Here is a 21,430-nt window from a genome sequence, read left to right as displayed (position 1 = left end):
ACGCAGGTACCAAAATGTGTAGCATCACAAGCACTTGGAATTGTATCTTAAAACTCAGATTCTTTTTTTACTTAATTTACTCTCCATGTCCCTTATGATTTTATAAACCTCTATAAGGTCACCTCTCAGCCTCTGATGCTCCAGGGAAAACAGCCTTTCTACATTACATAAATCTTGAATATTCATTCTTTTTGTAGGTTGCGCTTCGGCGGGGCGGTGTGGTCTTGTTGGGCCGAAGGGCCTGTTTCCACACTGTAAGTAATCTAATCTAATCTAATCTAATCTAACAGCCTTCTGGAATTCATTTCTTTCTAGTATCCCAACTATTCTCCAAAGTATGAAATTTCATAACTTTGATCTAAGATAATCTTCAAATTTTATTTAAAAAACCTTATGACTATGGATCTCTCAGCTCAAACGTGGTATTCACTTTATTCTCAAAGCCAAATATTTTCTGGCAAGTGCCATGAGGGTCACTGTAGACCTTTTTCGTTTAGCTTCAAGATAACCAAATCATTCAGCTTCTTTCTACCTCTCAAATTTCAAAGTTAGCTCAAACCACACCCATGTTCTTCTCAGGGAACAGTAAAATTATGACTATACCTGCTTCAAGTGAAAGTTTTATGAAAATTTATTTCAATTTGTTCCCCCAACTCAATGAACTAAAGCCTAACAATAGCAAAAAGTAAGCGCTTTCTGTGAGGAAATTAAACAGAAGAACCTTCTGAATTCCACATCTCATCTCTATGGTCACCTGGCATGCCTGGGATGTTCCAAACAGTAATTTAAACAGTAATTTAAATTACTTTTACCTTAAACACAATGCTTTGTTTCCATGCCTTATGAATAATTTATATTTCAAAAGGAATAAGATTGCACCTCTATCCAGACTTGCTGGGTCCTATTAAGGACAACCACCCAACCAAGTTTTCCATTTGATTCCTTTTTTTCTTCTGGAACCCACATGATTTTTTTTATTGGTTAGATCATTGTCGACTTGTTGACTCTAAAGAAAACCTTAAAGATAGGTCATTCGTTATTTAGGTGTCTGTCAACTTTGACCATCTCGAGTAAGCACAAGCTACCTTTTAAGTGTACTTTAAGCTAGTTTGGTGTGCAGGTGAAACCTTCTTGCTCATAGTTACGCCTAACTAATTGCATTTATTGCTTTCATACAATAACCTTGTTATGCAAGGCAATTGTCTTTTGTTATGAAGATTCTTTTGTGGTTTACCCTGTAAACTGATATATCAACAGACAAGATTCAGTTAAGGCAGTCCTCCACTTTTCCATCAGGGATCTGGAGGAGAGTGTACAGCAGTAGGTTAAGTATATTCACTGGGGATCAGGTCACCTATAGTTTTTGTGGCCTCAGGGAGAGTGCATTCCACATTTATGTTAAGTATTTTTATTTGCTCCAAACTTTCTTCAAAACATTGACTATGGACCTCTCAGCTCAAACCAGAGATTTACTTTCTTCTCAAAGTCAAATATTTTCTGGCACGAGGCTGGTTACCTTCTGCCATGAGGGTCATTGTAGATTTCTTCCTTAGACGCAAATTAACCTAAAATCATGCAGCTTTTTTCTATTTCTCAAATTTGAAAATGAACTCAAATGCATTACCCAATAATAGAACTGATCTTGTTGGCTGAACTCAAATAAAATATAAGCTAATATATTCAAAGTTTGTGAGAAGATTTGTAGGTCGGGTGCTCGTTGCCGTGGTTCTGTTCGCCGAGCTGGAAATTTTTGTTGCAAACGTTTCGTCCCCTGTCTAGGTGACATCCTCAGTGCTTGGGCGCCTCCTGTGCAGCGCTTCTGTAGTGTTTCCTCCGGCATTTATAGTGGCCTGTCCCTGCCGCTTCCGGTTGTCACTTTTAGCTGTCCGCTGTAGTGGCCGGTATATTGGGTCCAGGTCGATGTGTTTGTTGATGGAGTTTGTGGATGAGTGCCATGCTTCTAGGAATTCCCTGGCTTTTCTTTGTTTGGCTTGCCCTATAATGGTAGTGTTGTCCCAGTCGAATTCATGTTGCTTGTCGTCTGCGTGTGTGGCTACTAGGGATAGCTGGTCATGTCGTTTCGTGGCTAGTTGATGTTCATGGATGCGGATCGTTAGCTGTCTTCCTGTTTGTCCTATATATTCCGTTGTCTTTCCCTTAGGCATTTTCATCAACAGATGCCTAAGGGAAAGACAACGGAACGAGGACATGCCACAACCCAAAGGACTAGCCACACTACCATACATCAAGAACATCTCTGAACTGACAGCCAGACTACTTGGAACCATTGGACTTATAACAGCACACAAACCAACAGCCACACTCAGACAACAACTCACCAGAACGAAGGACCCGATACCCAGCATGAGGGGACGAAACGTTTGCAACAAAAACTTCCAGCTCGGCGAACAGAACCACAGCAATAAGCTATATTAACCAAGGTCCAATCTTCACTAGACATGGGTGATGTTCCTTAGGGGTGGAGGAGTGCAAATATGGTTTCTTTTATTTTTAGGAAAGGTACAAAAGAAATGACAAACAATTATAGGCCAGTTAGTCTTATTTCAGTGGTGGGCAAATTATTAGAATCAATCCTGGAGCTGGGAGAAACTATCACTTAGAAGTGCATGGACTAGTCAGGAATAGTCAACCTAGCTTTGTTAAGGGAATGTCATGCCTTACAAATTTGATTGAATCCTTGAGGAAGGTGACAAGGTGGATCGATGAGGGTAGTGCAGGGGATATTGTCTATATGGATCCTAGTAAGGCATTTCACAAGTTCCCACATGGCAGATTGGTCAAAAAAGTAAAAGCCCACGGAATACAGGACAATGTGTAAAATTGGATCCAAAGTCAGTTTTGTAACAGGAAGCAAAGGACAATGGTCAATGGTTGCCCTTGCGAATGGAAAGCTGTTTCAAGTGGTGTCTGCAGGGTTCAGTATTGAGACCCCTGCTGTTTATTTTATACATTAATGACTTGGACTTGAACAAGGAGGCACAATTGGAAAATCTGCAGACGATACAAATATTGCCCATGTAGTGGACAGTGTAGAGGATAGCTGTAATTTCCTCAATGATATAGATGGATTTATGGCGCGGGCAGGGAAATGGCAGATGGAGTTCACCTCTGCTGAGTATGAAGTAATCCATTTAGGGAGATCAAACACTAAAAGGGCATACACAATAAAGAGAAAAATACTGAAGGAATAGATAGGCTGAAAAATAGCAGATCAAGTTCAATTTGGATAAATGAGGTATTGCAATTTGGTACAACAAACAGGGGCAGGACTTATACAATTAATGATAGCTTTGAGTAGCGTTGTAGAGTAAAAGGACCGAGGGGTTCTTTTAAGTTTGCAACACATATAGGAAAGGTGGTTAAAAAGACATTTTGCACACTTTGAGTTGGGAAGTCATGTTGAGGTTGTACAGGACATTGATGAGGCCTCTTCTGCTGTGTCCAGTTCTGGTTGTCTTGTTGTAAGAAATATACTATTAAGCCAGAGAGGATTTAGACGAGATTTACCAGGCTGTTTCCAGGTATGGAAGACTTGAGCTATAAAACAAAAAAGGCTGAAAAGGCTGGGACCTTTTCCACTGGAGCATAGCAGATTGAGAGGTGACCTTATAGATACCCTACAAAATCATAAGGAGTACAAGTAGGGTTAATGGTAGGTCTATTTTCCCGAAGAGGGGATATTTCAAGATTAGGGGCCATAAGGTGAGAGCAATTTAAGACAGACAAAGGAAAAATGACTTACACAGCAGGTGGTTCACAGGTAGAACGACCCTCAGGAAGTGGTGGATGCTGGCTCAGTTACAATGCTGAAAAGACAATTACATGAATAGGAAAGTTTCGAGGGATATGGGTGTCAGGCGCAGCCAGGTGGGACTAGCTTAGATTGGGATGATATTCAGCATGGACTGGCTGGACCAAAGAGTCTGTTTCCGTGCTGTATGACTATGAAGCAAGAGATCTTGGCATATAAGTGCACAGGTGCCCAGAGGTAGCAGTACAGGTAGCTATGGTTGTAAAGGCAGCATATGGAATGCTGTCCTTCACTGACAGAGATATAGAATACAAAAGTAGGAATATAATGATGAAACTGTATAAGACACTGAGGCTACAAGTGGAGTAGGGTGTACTGGTCTGGACACATTACAGGAAGATTGTAATTGCTCTGGTGAGAATGCAGAGAAGATTTACTACGATGTTGCCAGGGCTGGAGAATTATAGCTACAAGGAGATTGGGGTTGTTTTCCTAGGGACAGAGAAGGCTGAGGGGTAACATGATTGAGGTATACAAAATTGACAGAGATAGAGTCGACAATGGAACTGGATTTCCTTGACAAACAGTTCAAAAACTAGGGGTCAGAGATTCAAGCTAAGTTGCAGCAGGTTTAGTGGGAAGGTAAGGAAAAACTAGAGGGTAGAGATCATCTGGAATTCATTGCCTGAGTTGGGCCTTGGAGGCAGAGACCTTCAACTCCTTTTTAAAAAATACCTGGATCTGCACCTTAAGTGCTGTAAGCTGCAGGGTTTCGGACCATGTGCAGGAAAATGGGGTTATAAAGACCGTCTGGATGTCTTTGGGTCAACACGGAGAAGATGGACTGAATGGCAGCCTTCAGCGCTGTATCATTTCTATGGTGCTAAGTTTACAATTAAAATCAGGTTTACACATGAATTGCTTTTATTATGGAATTGTTTTAGGATGAACATTTACTAAGTTAATATATAAGTAGTTGCATAGCAGTGATAAAGGGGATATGCAGGTCAGGGGTCTGTGCTCCAAGAATATATAGTATGATATTCTGATAATAAGGTTGCCCCATATTAGCATGCTCTTCGACTACTGCGGTCAATGTCACATTTTTGCTGGATTGCAGTTTTCATCATTAAGTAGAGATCAAACTTGTAGATTCAAAGAATCCCTGCAGTGTGGGAGCAGGCCATTCAGCCCATCAAGTCTACACTGACACTCTGAAGAGTATCCTACCCAGTATCACCCTGCTATCCTATTCCTGTAACCCTGCATTTCCCATGGCTAATCCAATTCGGCCTGCACATCGCTGGAGACTATGGGCAATTTAGCGTGGCCAAGCCACCTAACCTTTGGACTGAGGGAGCAATCCAAAGTATCTGGGGAACCTGTGCAGACACGGGGAGAATATGCAAGTTCCACACAGACAGTCGCCTGAGGGTGGATTCAAACCCAAATCCCTGGCGCTGAGCCAGCTGCGCTTATCACTGAGCCATCCTAAATTGATATACCTAAATTCAAATTATATGCAATGACAAATCACAGTAGTTAACATATCAAACACACTGCTGAGATTTGCAAATTGCAACTCAAATTATGCATCTAAAATTATGCATTAAACTACTAAACAGAATGTAATATTGCTCACCTGTTGAACACCTCCCTACCGTAATGGGTAAGAGGAAGAAAAGGAATATGCTTTGGGCTTAAAGACGCTTCAAGAGTAAATCGAGGGGAATGCTAAAGATGGAAACACGAGGCAAGGTGAACCTGCCAGGTAGATGGTAATGGGAATAAACATAGAAAGTGATGTGAATTAAGGAGACAGTAAAACAACCATCACAGAGGTATGCAAAGTACACAGAGAGCAGCAACAACCATAAACTGAACATCCATTGTGAGAATTATAATCATGACGTGATTAAAATACAATCTTATTTATAATCCTAATGATTTTTGTTTTTGTTTAAAGACATACATCAGATTGCATTTTAAAGCAAAACAATTATCACCACTCTTGCAGCATGCACCAGATTTAGGAAGAGATAACAGAAATGAAAAAGGAGTAAATGTTAAGGAAGTACAAACTCTTTTAAACATTTAAATTTTCTGTTTAATTACTGTTGTTTTTCCCTTAACAATTCTAATTTATTTTTATTGTTGTTAGATCACATCCTTTAAAGGTTTTGTTTCCTGATCCATTTCCTGCTCTTCATTTAATTTTCTTTCCCCTTGTTCCATCTTAAGCAATCAGACAATCTTCAATGTCTGCTTCATTGGCATATCAAGCATATTGAGCAATGCAATAGTAGATGGCAGGTAAGTATTCATCTTATCAAATAAGCATGCATTAATCAAAGATGTCAAGAGGAAGGAAATAAAGTGCACATTAAATGTATTTTTATTTAAAATACAAATCCCAAACTTCAAGGTGCAACATTGCAAAAAGAAAATAATCTACAGAGATTACTAACAACTCTTTCCTCGTCCACAGTCACTCACTGCATTTTTTGCCAAACTGAAAATAATTTTCACAGTCCAACCACTCACTTAAGAGGAATGAAACTTTCAAATCAATACATGGATAAATCAATTATATTTGATTCTCCTTCTCGGAGTATTATAAGGCTTTATTGATTTCAGTTCAATTTGCAATGATCATTACAATATTCAGCATTATTTTGCATTACATATATATCTAACATTGAACGATTTGGGGGAATCGTATGATTTTTTAAAAATATGGCCATTCTAAATGGCATACCTATTTTCAAATAACCTTGACAAGATATTTTTGAACCTAGGATTTGCACTGTCCAAAGTTACAAAGGCCGCTTCATGGTGCTCATATTTATTCGAGGTTGCAGCCAAAAATTTGATTTGATTTATTATTGTCACATGTACCGAGATACAGTGAAAAGTATTGTTTTGCATGCTAACCAGACAAATACCTTACATAAGTACATCAGGGCAATAGAAGAAAAAACAACTGATGTATACTGTGGTTTAGATTGATTTATGGTTTTGAGATAATGTGTTTGAATTTTTGAGATAATGACATGTGGGTTTTTCTGTGCGTCTGAAGGAATTAGTAACTGACTTGAGTGTCTCCATAGCCATGCTGAATTTTAGGAAAGCGTATGAGTGCGCTAATTTTCAGAGCTAACTTTTTTTGTTTACCTTAGGTGGGTTTATAACCTAGAAGATTCTGTCAGACATTTATGAGCTTGGTCTTTTGTTCCTGAGGGAAACACTCATCGCTTAAAAGAAAGACTTTTGCAGATTTACCTTAATTTTTGGGCAGTTCTGCTGAAGATTGTGCATTTAAAATAGTTTGAGAAAAAGGAGGAGTTATTTTTGTTAACACAACATTACCTTAGAGTAAGGAGTTAAATAACCACACCGGACTGAAAAAGTTTGGATACATCCAGAAGAGATAATTTGAAGGTTAGTTTGTTTAAAATCAGGTGTATAACAACTCCAGAAAGAAGTCTCAGATTTTCAAGTCTGGGTGCTGAAGTCAAATTAAATCCAGCAAGATGTGAGATAAAGGATTTTTCTGCTGCAGGTACTGTACAAGGGTGCCTTAGGCTATCATACAGAACTGTTTTTGGATCTGTAAATAAGTTTTTTTGGGATTAAGATTATATTCCACCATGTGTTTCAAAATCTTCCACATGGGGCTGCATTTCATTTGTGAAAGCATACAGTAATTTGATGTGCTGGGCAAATCAGGAAATGACTTGAATTTTAAATAAATCATGGAAAAATGCACTGGCAAATAGAGCATTTGAGCAAACATTTGAGAAATTTGTGTTATGAAACATGAAGATATTCAATATTATTCAACAATTGCTGGTATACATCATATACTTTGCAATTATCAAAACCACAGAATGTTAACACCACAGAAACAGGTAGTTTAGTTCATAAAGCCTGTGGGGGCATTAATCAACATCAGTTATTGAGAATAATCCCACACGTCTATTACTTCCTATACCCAATTCCTTTGAAAATAATTTAGAACTTGTTTTAACCATTTGTAACACACAATACACTGTAACCTTGGCGTTGCTTGTGATTTTATTAAATTTATGCCCTCCCGTTTTGTCACTGATCAATACAAATCAGCAATCACTATTTACCCTACTATAAATATATGGTCACCTCTTAATCTAATCAGTTCAAGTTCAAAATGCCCTATCTAAATCTCTCCTCACAATTGTAATCTATTACCTCTAGCAACATCCAAAACTGCACATGTTCCATTGCTTTAAAAATAATTCTTCCAAAAGCAGAATGCAAGATTCAAACAGTTATTGAATTAAAAACTTATTCTTGTTCAGTATCACCACTTTTTTATATTTCTAGATACAAAATCAAAGATTCTTTTTATGGCCTTATCTACCTTTACAAATGCATTTGCATGCTAAAATACTTCCATTGTACTTATAACTTTTCCCCACAAAATGCATTTACTGTATCATTTAGAACATGTTTTATATCACATTTTTCTGCATGGTGTTACAATTGCCCATTCTCCTTATGAGTTAGAGCAACTTTTCAAACCAATATTACAATTTTCCAGATCAAATTGATATCATGTGTACTTTTAGAAAATAATCCTTGAATTTCAAAGTCCAGAGCATTTAGTGTAACAATATATATTATGGACACATCACACTTTTCCATTGAAAAACTTCCTTTCAAATGTTACCCTTTGTTCTGTTGCCTTCATCCATTTTTCTTTTTATTTAATTAGATTTCTCTTATATTAATATATGATACTTAACAAATATTTTCACCTCAGCTGTTGGGTATGCCTCTTGTGCCTCCTTTACATTGAAGAGCCACTTTAAGAAATAGTTCTGTAGTATTACAGCTCCTCTTACAGTGGATGCAATTCACAGCACTTCTAAGTAGAGATGAGAAGTGACAATCACAGAATCAAAGACGCTCTATGCAGAATGGAGCCATCATATCTGCACTGGCTTTCCAGATTAGTACATGACTTCCTGCTTTTTCCCCATATCCTTGCACATAACTTCTATTCAAATCATCATTCAATGGCCTTCTTGAATGTCTCAATTGAACCAGCCTCCAACATATTTCCAGGTTGTGTACCAAATTTTTTACTCTATGTAAGAGAATCCTTTTTCACATCGGGCTTGCTTATTTGGCAAACCACTTAAATCTGTGCATGTGTGTCCTTAATAGTTTTATAATTGGGAACGGTTTCTCCCTTTGCACTCTATTCAGCTTCACAATTTTGAAACTTTCATCAGATCACCATAAAGAACAGATCCAAATTCAAGCCAACTGTATCTATCATTGCCTGTTGAGACCAGCTAACGCCACACAGATCAAAAATGGTAATGAAATGTACCCACCATCCAAGAAACAGTTGCAATTTTTATTATTGTAGTAAAATAAACAAAGATTAAGTAGTAAAAAAAAAACTAAATTAGGCAAAGGAAAGAATTAACAGAAGGATATTTTCTGTATTTGCTTTATGTAATGAAATTTAGGCAGATTCTTTATGTATACAAAGAAAAGTTTTCTGGTATCTTCACTTTTAAAAAAAACCTTAAATGGTGGTCTTTTATGTATTTTGCAGGCTGAAGGAAGAGAAAAGCTCATCTGGAAAATGTCTGGTACTTTCTAACTTACATAATTTACACTTGTACAATTTTGCTTTAATGTACATCCAAAAGTAAAGTGTATTTACTATTTTTAGTTGGCACTTTTTCTTAAACTAGAATAAACTATACCTGATAAGGTCACAGACGTACAATGACAAATAAAAAATTCTATAAGTCCAGCAAAATTGCGAGAATGTTTTTTTTTAAGAAGAGGTGTGTTCCCTTTATAAATTTGTGGTGAACTGTACAGGCTAGATAGATTCTAGATCAGTCTTCAATCTATTAAGTTAGCTGATTTCAAACAGGAAGACACAGAAGGTCTCAATTCCTTGAGGTGTGGTTGGATGATAGAAATCAAGCAACATACAATTCTAATTGCTAACCTGAGAGTATTATTGCGGAATATTAGCTGACATGGACATTGTGTGAAAATATTACAGATATTTTGTGTGCACATCATTGATCTGTTCAGAATTAGCTGTCTCAACAATTGATGGCAGTTATAATTGATTTATCTGCCCAAATTAGGGAAGGGAAATCAGTTAGGATTCTCACTGATCAGAAATGACACTTACTGCAGTGATTGTAACAAGGTCAGCCTGGTGGACCTCAAAATACAAATTCCCTGTGTGAACCAAATTAACAGCCCCAATCAAGGATCCCTGGCTGATAGATATAAGCAGCAGTGTCCGCAGAATTTTCGTACATCTACGGAATCCAACATCCAAAATAGCATTTAAAGCGTCGAATAAAAGCAATGTCAGAGGTTCTGTTCACTCAGAGCTGGCCCTGAAAAAGCTGAATCAGTGTCAAGGATCCTCCATGTGCAAATATTGGGTAACTTGATGACAGGATACTGGCCTCTGTGGAGTTACTTCAGTGGTGACAAGTGTGGGATTGATGATGTAACCATGCAAAAGCATCTACTAGCTGAAGTCCAACTGGACTTCAAACAGGCACTACAACTGGGATTTTCAATGGAAAGTGCAGCAAGTGGAGCATATGGGTTGCAAGATATTCTGATGGAAGTGGACACCCTTGCCAGTCTGACTGAACTCAGGCAACACTACTTGAATGAAGGCAATTGCATAGCCTCACTCAGGACATAACCTGAACAAGGGAGTCGAGGTCAGCCCACAGCAAAACCCCAAAACAAAGACAAGCCTTGGGCAAACGGTTACATTTTTTCAGGATCCAGGCCAGTGAATCATTGTAGTTGCTGCTAGTATGCAGACATGAGACACCAAAAGAGTTCCACTTGTCCTAAACGGAGTAAGAGAACTCTCAGGCCAGCATCCAAGTCAGCACATCTTAAAGTCTACTTATACCTGGTTTGGAATAGTTAAATTGTGTAGCAACATCAAAGTCAGAACCAATCAAAATACATGCCTAGTTAAATGGCCACCTAGTTTTAAATGGAGGTTGATACCAGCACAGACATTTCAGTGATCGCAGAATCAGTCTTTAACAAAATTTGCTCTGGACCCCAACAATTAAGTCTGTGCAGGCTAGACTGAGATCCTATACCAGTGAACCTTTACAGATTAAGGGCACAATCTTTTATGTGAAGCAACTGGTCCAGTTACCACAGATTGTAGTAAAATGCTTGGGCCCCAGCTTGATGCGGCAAAATTGGTTGAGAAAGATTAACCTACATTGGCTCAACATTTTTCATTTAGAAAATGGCTGTCTGAATCAAGTCTTAATTAAATACCCAGGAACTATCAAAAGGAGCGAAGGCGACCTTGCATGTTGACCAGGAAGCAATTTCACAATTCTGTAAGGCCTGCACAATGCCATTTACCTTGCGGGTAACAGTAGAGGCAGAAAGCAGAAGCCTGCAGAGCAAAGGAATCATCAAATCAGCCCAGTTTGTGGAATGGGTAGCACCAGTTGAACTGATTGTGAAGTCCAACAGGTCAGTTCACTTTTGTGGGGATTTCAAACAAGCAATAAACTCCTTTTCACAGCTGGCTCATTCCTCACATAGAGGATATATACGCAAAGTTGGTAGGGGGACTGTCCTTCAAGAATCTGGACATGAGGCACTCGTGCTTGCAGCCATGTTAGATGAGGATTCCCAGATATAGGCTACAATTAATGCCAATAAGGGTCTGTACCAATATACGAGACTGTTATTTAGGGTATCATTAGCTGTGTAATTTTTCCAGTGGTCTTTTTACAAGTTCATCCCAGATCGCCATAAGCTAAACATGCCAATAACAAGACAGACCAAAAAAGAGCACTTAAGATAACTTGGACATAGTCCTTTTACATTTCTCCCAGCAGGGCAAACACCTTAGAAAGGAAAACAGTGTGTTTCAGGCAGCCCAAGTGTCTGACTTTGGCCAGAGTCAACAAGACCAGATTCCACCTCAAGATGATAAAGTGAGGGCAAAGATGCCCCAGATCCCACATGTGTACCGGAGCTTAAGCTTTTTCTCGGGCTATAACAGAAATTTAACCTGGCCTCCATCCTGGCACCTTTGCATCAATTCTTTAAAAAAAAGAGATGGTCAGTGTTGGAAATGAAAAAGCTAAGCCATAGCTTTCAGGGAAGAGAAGGAACAGCCATCATCCTGTAAGGTGCTGGCAGAGTATTATCCCAAGCAAGATCTAGCACTAACATGCAATGCCTTGCCGTACAACATTGGAGTATCGTTAGCTCGCAGGTGGCCCAGTGGAGACGAACGCCCTATAGCAGTCGCATCCAGGACTTTGGCCATCATATTTGGAGTCAGGAAGTTGCACCAATGCCTTAATGGATGTAAATTTGTATTAACAGCTGACCACAAATCCCTGCTAGGTTGACTTAAACAGGACAAGTCTTCTCTGCCAGATCTACTAAAAGAACCCATAGCTTTAGGCCGGATTCAACAATGGGCTCTAATACTAAGTGCGTATAAATACAAGTTGGAACTCCATTCCGGAGATGTGGTAGCAAACGTGGATACACTGAGCCACCTCCCACTGGCGAATATACCACTAGTGGTATTGCCACTGGAACGGTCCATAATGGTTTTAAGTTCTCTGGACACACTTCCAGTCACAGATTCTGGACAGAAAGATTCAGCCCTGGCAAAACTGAAACAGCTGGTGGCTATAGGGGAAGCCAAAGGACCGTCACAACCAGAATTGAAATCTTTTTGGACATGGAGAGACCGGATCACAGTAGAGGATGGCATATTATTATGGGAAACAAGAGGGATTGTTCTGAGCAAAGGTCGCTGCCAGACACTGGCTGAACACCTCCAGGGTCATCCAGGGTTTCCAAAATGAAGACATTGGCAAAAAGCTATGTCAGGTGGCCAGGACTGGATACAGACATAGCTGCATTGGTAGAGCAGTGCCTACTATGCTAACAAGGACAAAATTTACGATCAGCAGCTCTCCCACATTAGTGGGAATGGCCAGGTAAACCCTGGACTCTCACACGTTGACTATGCAAGTCCTTTCATGGGCTCAATGTTCTTGATTATTGTGGACATGCATTCCAAGTGGCTGGACATGCAGAGTTCATTTGTCAAAAACTGGGAGAACAACAGAAAAACTGTGCACATCTTTTGTAATACACTGACTCCCGGAAGTGATGGTCACAGATAAAAGGCCATCGTTTACCAGCAGGAAAGCTGAGTATTTCCTAAAGTTGAATGGTATTTGTCACATAAGGACAGCTCCATACCATCCATCATCCAATGGCCTGGTAGAAAGAGCTGCCTAAATTTTGAAGGCAGGCTCAAAGGAATGGCCAACAGCTTTACTAAATACAATACTGCCCCAGTTTCTATTTGATCATACGACCACCTGCCGTGCAACTGCAGAGATAGCCTGCAGTAGAGTTGCTAATGAAGAGAAAACTCTGCATCAGATTAAATCTGATCTTCCCATATTTAGGGGAGTGGTTTTAAGCAGCATGCCAATGCCAGACACAAACTCCGCTCACGAAAGAGATAGTTTACTTCAGGGGACAAAGTTTGGTGCAGGATCCACTGGAATAGCCCTATACAGTTCAGAGGTATGCTTGACATGAGATTAAATCCAGTGACGTATAAATTTCAGGTAGGTGTGACAGTTCTGAACAAGCATGTGGATCATACGAAACCTAAAAACTCGCAAACAGTGCAGGATCAAAACATGCCTGGCTCCTTGACTGCCTTTCGAACTGTTCTGGAACCAGTGGGGTTTTTGTTCTCCATCAAGCATTGACGATACCTCGAAACCAGAGATGGACACAGTGGATGTCACCGCCTCGATGCCTTTGTCACATGAAGAGGAGAATGAATGTCTTCTGAAATGCTCCAGGTGCAAGAGGTGAGCGACTGCGCATTACATGCCACCTGTATCAGAAGCAGGGTTGGAGGAAACTGATCAGGTGCTAAAACACCCAGGCGGAGATACAAAGCAAGAACCAGCCTATGTGCTCAGACTTAAAGGAAGTGGGCTTTAGTGATTGCAACATGGTCAGCCAGGAGGACATCATAGTATACGAGCTCCCTGATTGGGCCAGATTAACAGTCTTGGTCAGGGAGCTCTGACTGACAGGTAGAAACAGGAGTGTCAGAGGTTCTGTTCACTATGACAGCTGGCTCTGAGGAAGCTGGATCAGTGTGTCATGGACTCTAAGTAAATAAAGGGTGAATTGGTAAAAGGATATGGCCTCTGCGGAGTTATTTAATTTACAAACAATGGCACATAAGAATGTTACTGCCACTTTGTACTTCTAATGTAAAATGTATCCAGTGCATACAATTGGAACTGTAAATCTTTTTTGAAACTAAATCAACCTGTTCAGAGATGTTATTACACATCTCTGGAGAGTATGGGACTAGAACCCAGCCTCCTCGGTCAAGAAGTAGGGACACTACCATTGTGCCACAATAGGGTCCCTTAATCCTATAATGTCATTTCTCAATTTTGCTTCCCAATATAAAGGCTACAAAAGGCATAGCTAGCAGCTGAAGTCAAAACATGTGATGCAACTACTGTTAAATCAAATGTCCTTTGCATGATACATTAAAAACCATGGGTATTTGGTGCTGTACCAGAGACAAAGAATGCTAATAAAACTATATCCAAACAAGGAGGCATGCAGAGGAAAAACACTAAGTGAGTGAAACAATTATAAAATATATTACGCAAAATTTCCCCATAAGATGATTCCCAGAAATACAAGAATGTATTTAATAATCCAATGAATTAGTTACACTCATCATCTATTCATTGGCAAATTTATTGAGTTCAAGTGCAGCACATCAATAATAAAGTACAAAGTCCTTCCACAGTGATATTATACATAATTTCTGACTATCAGAAATGTCAGTTATGAATCTGTCACCCACTTAACATGCAGCTTTAAAGCACTCATCCATCAATAACGATTTAGAGGCTACATTCAAGGATGCTCAACAACATCCATCAATAGGATAGAAAATTTATATAAAACTAATCAAGTCCAATACACTATCATGATCATCCAACACATTACAGTAAATAAGTTGGCAATCACTCCTTCAATCCTACAGATAAGAACAGATTAGCTTCCACAGGTACACTTACCCTTATTCTTTGGAAGTATTTGAATCTCCACAAGCGGGTAGCCATTCAACAGGGATAAAACTTTAAGGGCACAATCTTTTAAGAACATTGTGCCACCTACAATCAACTTGTTTAAATGCTCTCACATCAGTTTTATAGAATGCAACGCTTACAGCAACATATGACACTCTTGGACTAAAACTTACAAGATGACCAACAGAAACAATGAGAGAATGTGACATACATTGAAAATTATTCAAGTTCCAAGTTCATTCGAAGTCAGAAAAAAGGATTAAACAGATGGATGGTAAGCATTTTTGTATATGGAGGATAAAAATTAATGGCAAAAAAGAAAGTCTGCAGCTATTGGTAATTGTATATTCAATGTTGTTTGTTAGACTTCAACATACATGTATATTTTAGACCTGTCATGCACCAACTGAGGGTGGATTGCATTCAAATAAATGAGAACACCAGTCTGGAACGCAGCTACTACACATTGAAAAACATGGCATCTTCAACAATTAGATGCAAATCAGAATGCTTAGAAACATCTTTCAAAACGTTCAGACATACCCTTTCCATACTGATCAAAAAGGCAATGGAGTAAGTGTAGGCTGACAACATTCTTCTACCCACATCTGTTCAATAGTTAAACTTATCGAGTATACTTTATGAATCTGGAGATTAAATTTCCTCCAGGGAATGACGCGAGACTAAGCAGTGCAATGAGATAGCAAGCAGCTCTTTTATAAGGGAAGCTGTATTGTTACACCCCAATCTGTAAGATTCAGTGGCAGTATTATTTCTTCTGTTCATGCTTAATGAAAATGTAAATGTGAAATGTGTCATACATCATTGTTTTCCTTATTTTAAATTCAATCTGGATTTGTCACTAACAGATCCATACACTTGCAACAATAAACACACCTCTTATGTTCATATAGGTTCTAAAATGGAAGTCTTTGGATCATTGATTCAGATTCCCATTTTGAGTAATGGATGACTTTCGTCCAATAAATTCAGTGCTTGCATTGATTTGTGGCATCATTGGTTAAAATGGAAAATCCATTATTTAGAATAGTACAGATATTAAGAAAAACTGATGAACTGCATTAAGTTTCCTTTAAAGTTTCGATTGTTCCTGATTTTAATCTACAGAGTCTTTCACAAAGACAGACTCCTGAAATATCTCTTCCACTGGAAGAAAATAAATTTCATTTGATTAATCTGATCCTTCTTAACAGACAGTTCATCAACTAGAAGCTTTGAGGGGCACTAAGGCATATTTGTCTTTCCATCCATAGCCTTAAATCATGAGGGTTCAATGATGCTTCTATAAGATGTCCAGGAACCAAGTTTTCCATGGCAAGTACTGATTCATTAAGATGCCTGTGGTTTTCTCCACATATTTTGATCCTGGGTATAAAAGGAAACAGAAAAAGCATAAAGGAAATTCCTATTGCAAGAGCTAGACAGGCCACTGAAAACCTCTAACAAAATCTTGGTGATCTTTATAATAAAAGGTTGCCACGAGATCTTTTAGCTACTTGTTAAAGATCATCTGAACCAGTCAACAGTGAGCAGCTTTTGGTAGCTGAATCTCGACATGCCTGCAAGGTAATCAAATAGGAGATTTCCCTGAAAACAATGGCACATCTCTGAAGCATTATTAAGGACAGTGACTTAATTTGCAACATTACTATAGCAGGAAGTTCTGCGCAAATAATGATTGCTTTTGCAGAATGTGTTTTGAAGAGCTGTACTAGTCTTGACACGCTTTGAATTCTTTATCATATTAGCAGAAATATCGTTAAGAGCATAGGAATATGTTCTCTTCCCCCTCTCACTTCTATGCATACACAGCCATTAAGGAGACAGGCCATGATTATTACATTTTGCTACCCTCATTTTAATAAATATACCATTTCTGAACTGATTGCAAAATGATCGAATATATATTTATATTTGTTCATGAGCCACTGTGAAAAAAATTTCAATAAGAATCCTCTCATGAAAAATCCAAGAGCAAACATTACAAATTGGCTGTCACCATTGGCCTAAGGTCTCTCTCTAGCACTGAACTTGCAGAATACATCATCTATCTAGCTGCAATGAAACTGTGCAGTACTATTACGCTAGACCTTACAAACAGTTCAGTCTACAGCATTCTAACTAGGTTTGTTAACAGCTTACAAGGAACGTCAATGTTTAATACTCAAAATAACTGAATGAAGTCTCTTTAACACATGGTCATTTGTGGAAGTTTTGCTGTGGAAGTTTCCTGCTAAACAACAGTAACTATATTTCAAAAGTACTTCTTTGACTATAAAGTACTTTGGGACATCTAGAGGCCATGTGAAATACTGTACTGACACACATCGATCTTTTTTATATGAAGAGAAAACCCTAATACAAGTGCAGCAATCTGGTAAAAAGACGACTACAATGTTTTGTTTCATGATTATTTCAAGTCAAAGCAGAAAAACCTTCCTTTCAGAATGTACTGTTTTTAACATGGGTGTCAAGCACTTTGTGCCAGGTTCTATAATTCGATTATGAAAGGGCAAAACCTCGGTAATCAGTCAGCAAAAAACAATCAAATTCTTTTTTTAAACAATTCACTATTAGCCCAGAAAATTGGTGGGTAAAAGACAGACTCTTAAAATCCCAATCTTGAGTGTATCCATTTCTGAATAAATAACTGAGAACTTTTATACTTCTGTTAAGTTAAAAATCACACAACATCAGGTTATATTGTTGGACTATAATCTGGTGTTTTGTGATTTTTAACTTTGTCCACATCAGCCCAACACTGGCACCTCCATGTCTCTAAATATTTGTCCTAATGGCTCACTCAATATCATTGCAAATTTAGTGTTAAGTTATGCCAAAATATGAGCGATTTCTTAGTATAAATCCATACCTACGAGTAACAATCATTACTCATTTCACCTAGGAACCTTATTACCAGCAGAGGCAATCATACCTTGGCAATACAGGAAGGAAGACTGTATACTAATCCACAGCACAACTTAATTTTCTGAGAGAAATCAGGAAAATGTCCTAATCCTATGAGGCAGCACTGAGCTGAGATTTATCCTCATCTGGGTCACCCTGATTCCAAATGGTCTAAAACTTCTGTCTGGATGTCAAACTAGATTCAACTTGCTTTGGACAATTTGAAAATTTCTGATGTCATGAGTGATGTTCACCATGAGTAATGGTGCTGATATTTGTAAATCATTCACAGAGTCATAGAGATGTACAGCATGGAAACACACCCTTTGGTCCAACTCGTCCACGCCGACCAGATATCCCAACCCAATCTAGTCCCACCTACCAGCACCCGGCCCATATCCCTCCAAACCCTTCCTATTCCTATACCCATCCAAATGCCTCAAATGTCGCAATTGTACCAGCCTCCACTTCCTCTGGCAGCTCATTCCATACACATACCACCCTCTGCGTGAAAAAGTTGCCCTTTAGGTCTCTTTTATACCTTTCCCCTCTCACCCTAAACCTATGCCCTCTAGTTCTGGACTCCCCGACCCCAGGGAAAAGACTTTGTCTATTTATCCTATCCATGCCCCTCATGATTTTGTAATTCTCTATAAGGTCACCCCTCAACCACGACGCTCCAGGGAAAACAGCCCCAGCCTGTTCAGTCTCTCCCTATAGCTCAAATCCTTCAACCCTGGCAACATCCTTGTAAATCTTTTCTGAACCCTTCCAAGTTTCACAACATCTTTCCGATAGGAAGGAGACCAGGATAGTATGCAATATTCCAACAGTGGCCTAACCAATGTCCTGTACAGCCGCAACATGACCTCCCAACTCCTGTACTCAATATTCTGATCAATAAAAGAAAGCATACCAAATGCCTTCTTCACTATTCTATCTACCTGCGACTCAACTTTCAAGAAGCTATGAACCTGCACTCCAAGGTTTCTTTGTTCAGCAACACTGCCTCGGACCTTACCATTAAGTGTATAAGTCCTGCTAAGATTTGCTTTCCCAAAATGCAGCACCTCACATTTATCTGAATTAAACTCCATCTGCCACTTCTCAGCCCATTGGCCCATCTGGTCAAGATCCTGTTGTAATCCGAGTTAACCTTCTTTGCTGTCCACTGCACCTCCAATTTTGGTGTCATCTGCAAACTTACTAACTGTACCTCTTATGTTCACATCCAAATCATTCCTTTGATTATTTGCAGAAATGCTGTCCACTGATTAGAGAGGCCATTTTAAAATAAAGGAAATGGGTTAAGCCAAATTTTTAAATGTGCGTTTAGGAATCATTTTCAAAGACTTCTTCCAGAGTTTATAGGAATTGTATCAGTAATCATATTAAGTTAATCCTGTGTCTCGGAAACCCAAATAATTTACAATTTAAATTATTTGGATGCAAACCCTTACTTTGCTAAAATCATGCTTATAAATCTTTTGCTGAGCCTTTAATGCTTTAGTCGTCATCTTTCAAGTCATTTAGCACTTGGGTTGTTTCAAATTCAGAGGTCAGATAATTTTGTGACTAGATCCACTATGCTCAAGGATCCTCAGCACCTTCCTTCTGGCCCTCTATATGCTGTCATTACGCAACATTTCTGAAACCAGTTTTCATCAACACTTAGTTACATATATACTTTGTTGTTAGTTACCAAGAAGGAACCATAATATTAAATAAAATATTAACAGTGAATATTAGATTCTTCTTTGATTTGTAAAACTCTGGAAAATATCTTATGGAACAAGGTCAAAGAAAAGCAGCTGGCCAACTTAACAGCAAAACTAGCAAAGATATTATAGCAAGTATCCCTTGTTTATCCTTTCTCTTTTGATGACAAAATTTCATCTCCACATGGAAGCACTTTTGATTTGGTCCATCTTACTTTGAGAATTGGGATCTTGGTTGACTTTCAGTATTACTTCCCAAAATTACTCCAAACCTTTGAAATTTGCATCTATGATACTGAATATTACTGAAATGCTCAAAAAAATGCTGACAACTTACTTCAGATACAGGGTGGGGAAAAATTTACAGAAAAACAGGCAGTTAAGTACACATGCAAAATTAGAGTGCTGCAGGATTGTGTCATTGCACAATAGAGTGGCAGCTGCTTGTGATAAGGATGGTGCTGTCCACATGTTTGAAACATGGAGGTTTTAAGTGCTCTGGAATGTGAAATTAGAGTTCAACATGCACCTCATAGCAGTTATTATTGTACCAATCAAATACAAATGAGATTGTTTCAAAATTACGTTTTGGAATCCAATTGCTAGGATTAATTGACAACTCCATTATCACAACTTGCTGATGTGTTTGGGGATGAGGGTTGCAGGCAGGTTATTTTGTGATAAAGAGGTCTGAATCTACAATTGAGGCTGATTTATTTGGTATTTAGACCCCAAGTTTCTTGTTTGATAGTGAACACTAACTTAAAATCTCAGCTCATTCTTGTTTGTACAGCTTGTCATTTATACTTGTGCGAGGACATTTGGCAACTGAGCATCCAGGTGCAGGAGACAGATATCAACCAGGCCCCCTGCGCATGCACAAATGGCACCTGTTATTCACCTTTAATGCTACGTGTTTGAAACATCCACTCCAATTGAAAACACACACACACTAAAGCACTTGCCTTACTTACTGATAACGCTAACATTTACACTACTGTTAGAAATATACGTGCAGTCATCTTCATACTATCTTCCCCATTTTCTAACTATGTTTTTCAAGGATCAAACCGAAGTTGAAGCTACTCAAAAGCAAATGTGGAAGGAAAAAGATCACAACATTTCTATTCTAGATTTAGATTTGTTTTGATCATTTCAAACTAAGCAAAACAAAATTAAAAACAATACAGTCTGGCTGTTTAAAGTGTAGTAAATTTATTAAACTGCAGATATGACATACTGATTGTGAAATTATCATTTAAATTTAAAAGAGAAAATGCATCAAAATCAGACTAGCACACCTAAATATTTCTCAATTAATTTCTCTCAAAAGCCTTAATACAAGATGAATTTGTAGAAAACAGAATTAGCCAGCTGTGCCAGAGATGGCAGTATTTATCACATATTATAATAACTATACGGTAACCGATAAACTAATGTTTGCAATGAATCACATGAGAATATTCTAATACACAGAACCACAATCCACCTTAGTAGCAATTCAGGTCACTACAGCAGCGCTACTTAACTGCCATTCATAAAAACATTTCATGACAGATCCAGAAACAGAAGCTTGATCATAATATGGGCTGCAAATTCAACCTCAAAATACTAGGTGAAATAAAGAGAAACATTTAAAGCTGCTCTATAATGGTCTATGTTGTCACAGGAGATTAAATTACAAAATATTCCATAACATTGTTTTACTCCTACTTGTTGTAACAGCTAGCTAAATATGTAGCACTATACAAAGAAGCCAAAACATTGTTCATTGCACATGACATGCTTATAATTTAATCAACTAAATG

General features: G+C 38.5%; 1 protein-coding gene across 2 annotated transcripts in view; it reads right to left on the bottom strand.

The window, feature by feature from the left end:
- The window catches only part of LOC122564402 (oxysterol-binding protein-related protein 10-like), a 256,567-nt gene that overhangs the window by 60,519 nt on the left and 174,618 nt on the right, over positions 1-21,430 (bottom strand). The gene's annotated exons all lie outside the window — the stretch shown is intronic.

The sequence above is a fragment of the Chiloscyllium plagiosum genome, chromosome 29 (genome assembly GCF_004010195.1).
Source record: "Chiloscyllium plagiosum isolate BGI_BamShark_2017 chromosome 29, ASM401019v2, whole genome shotgun sequence".
Classification (NCBI taxonomy): domain Eukaryota; kingdom Metazoa; phylum Chordata; class Chondrichthyes; order Orectolobiformes; family Hemiscylliidae; genus Chiloscyllium; species Chiloscyllium plagiosum.
This window is presented reverse-complemented; position numbering and strand designations above follow the sequence as displayed.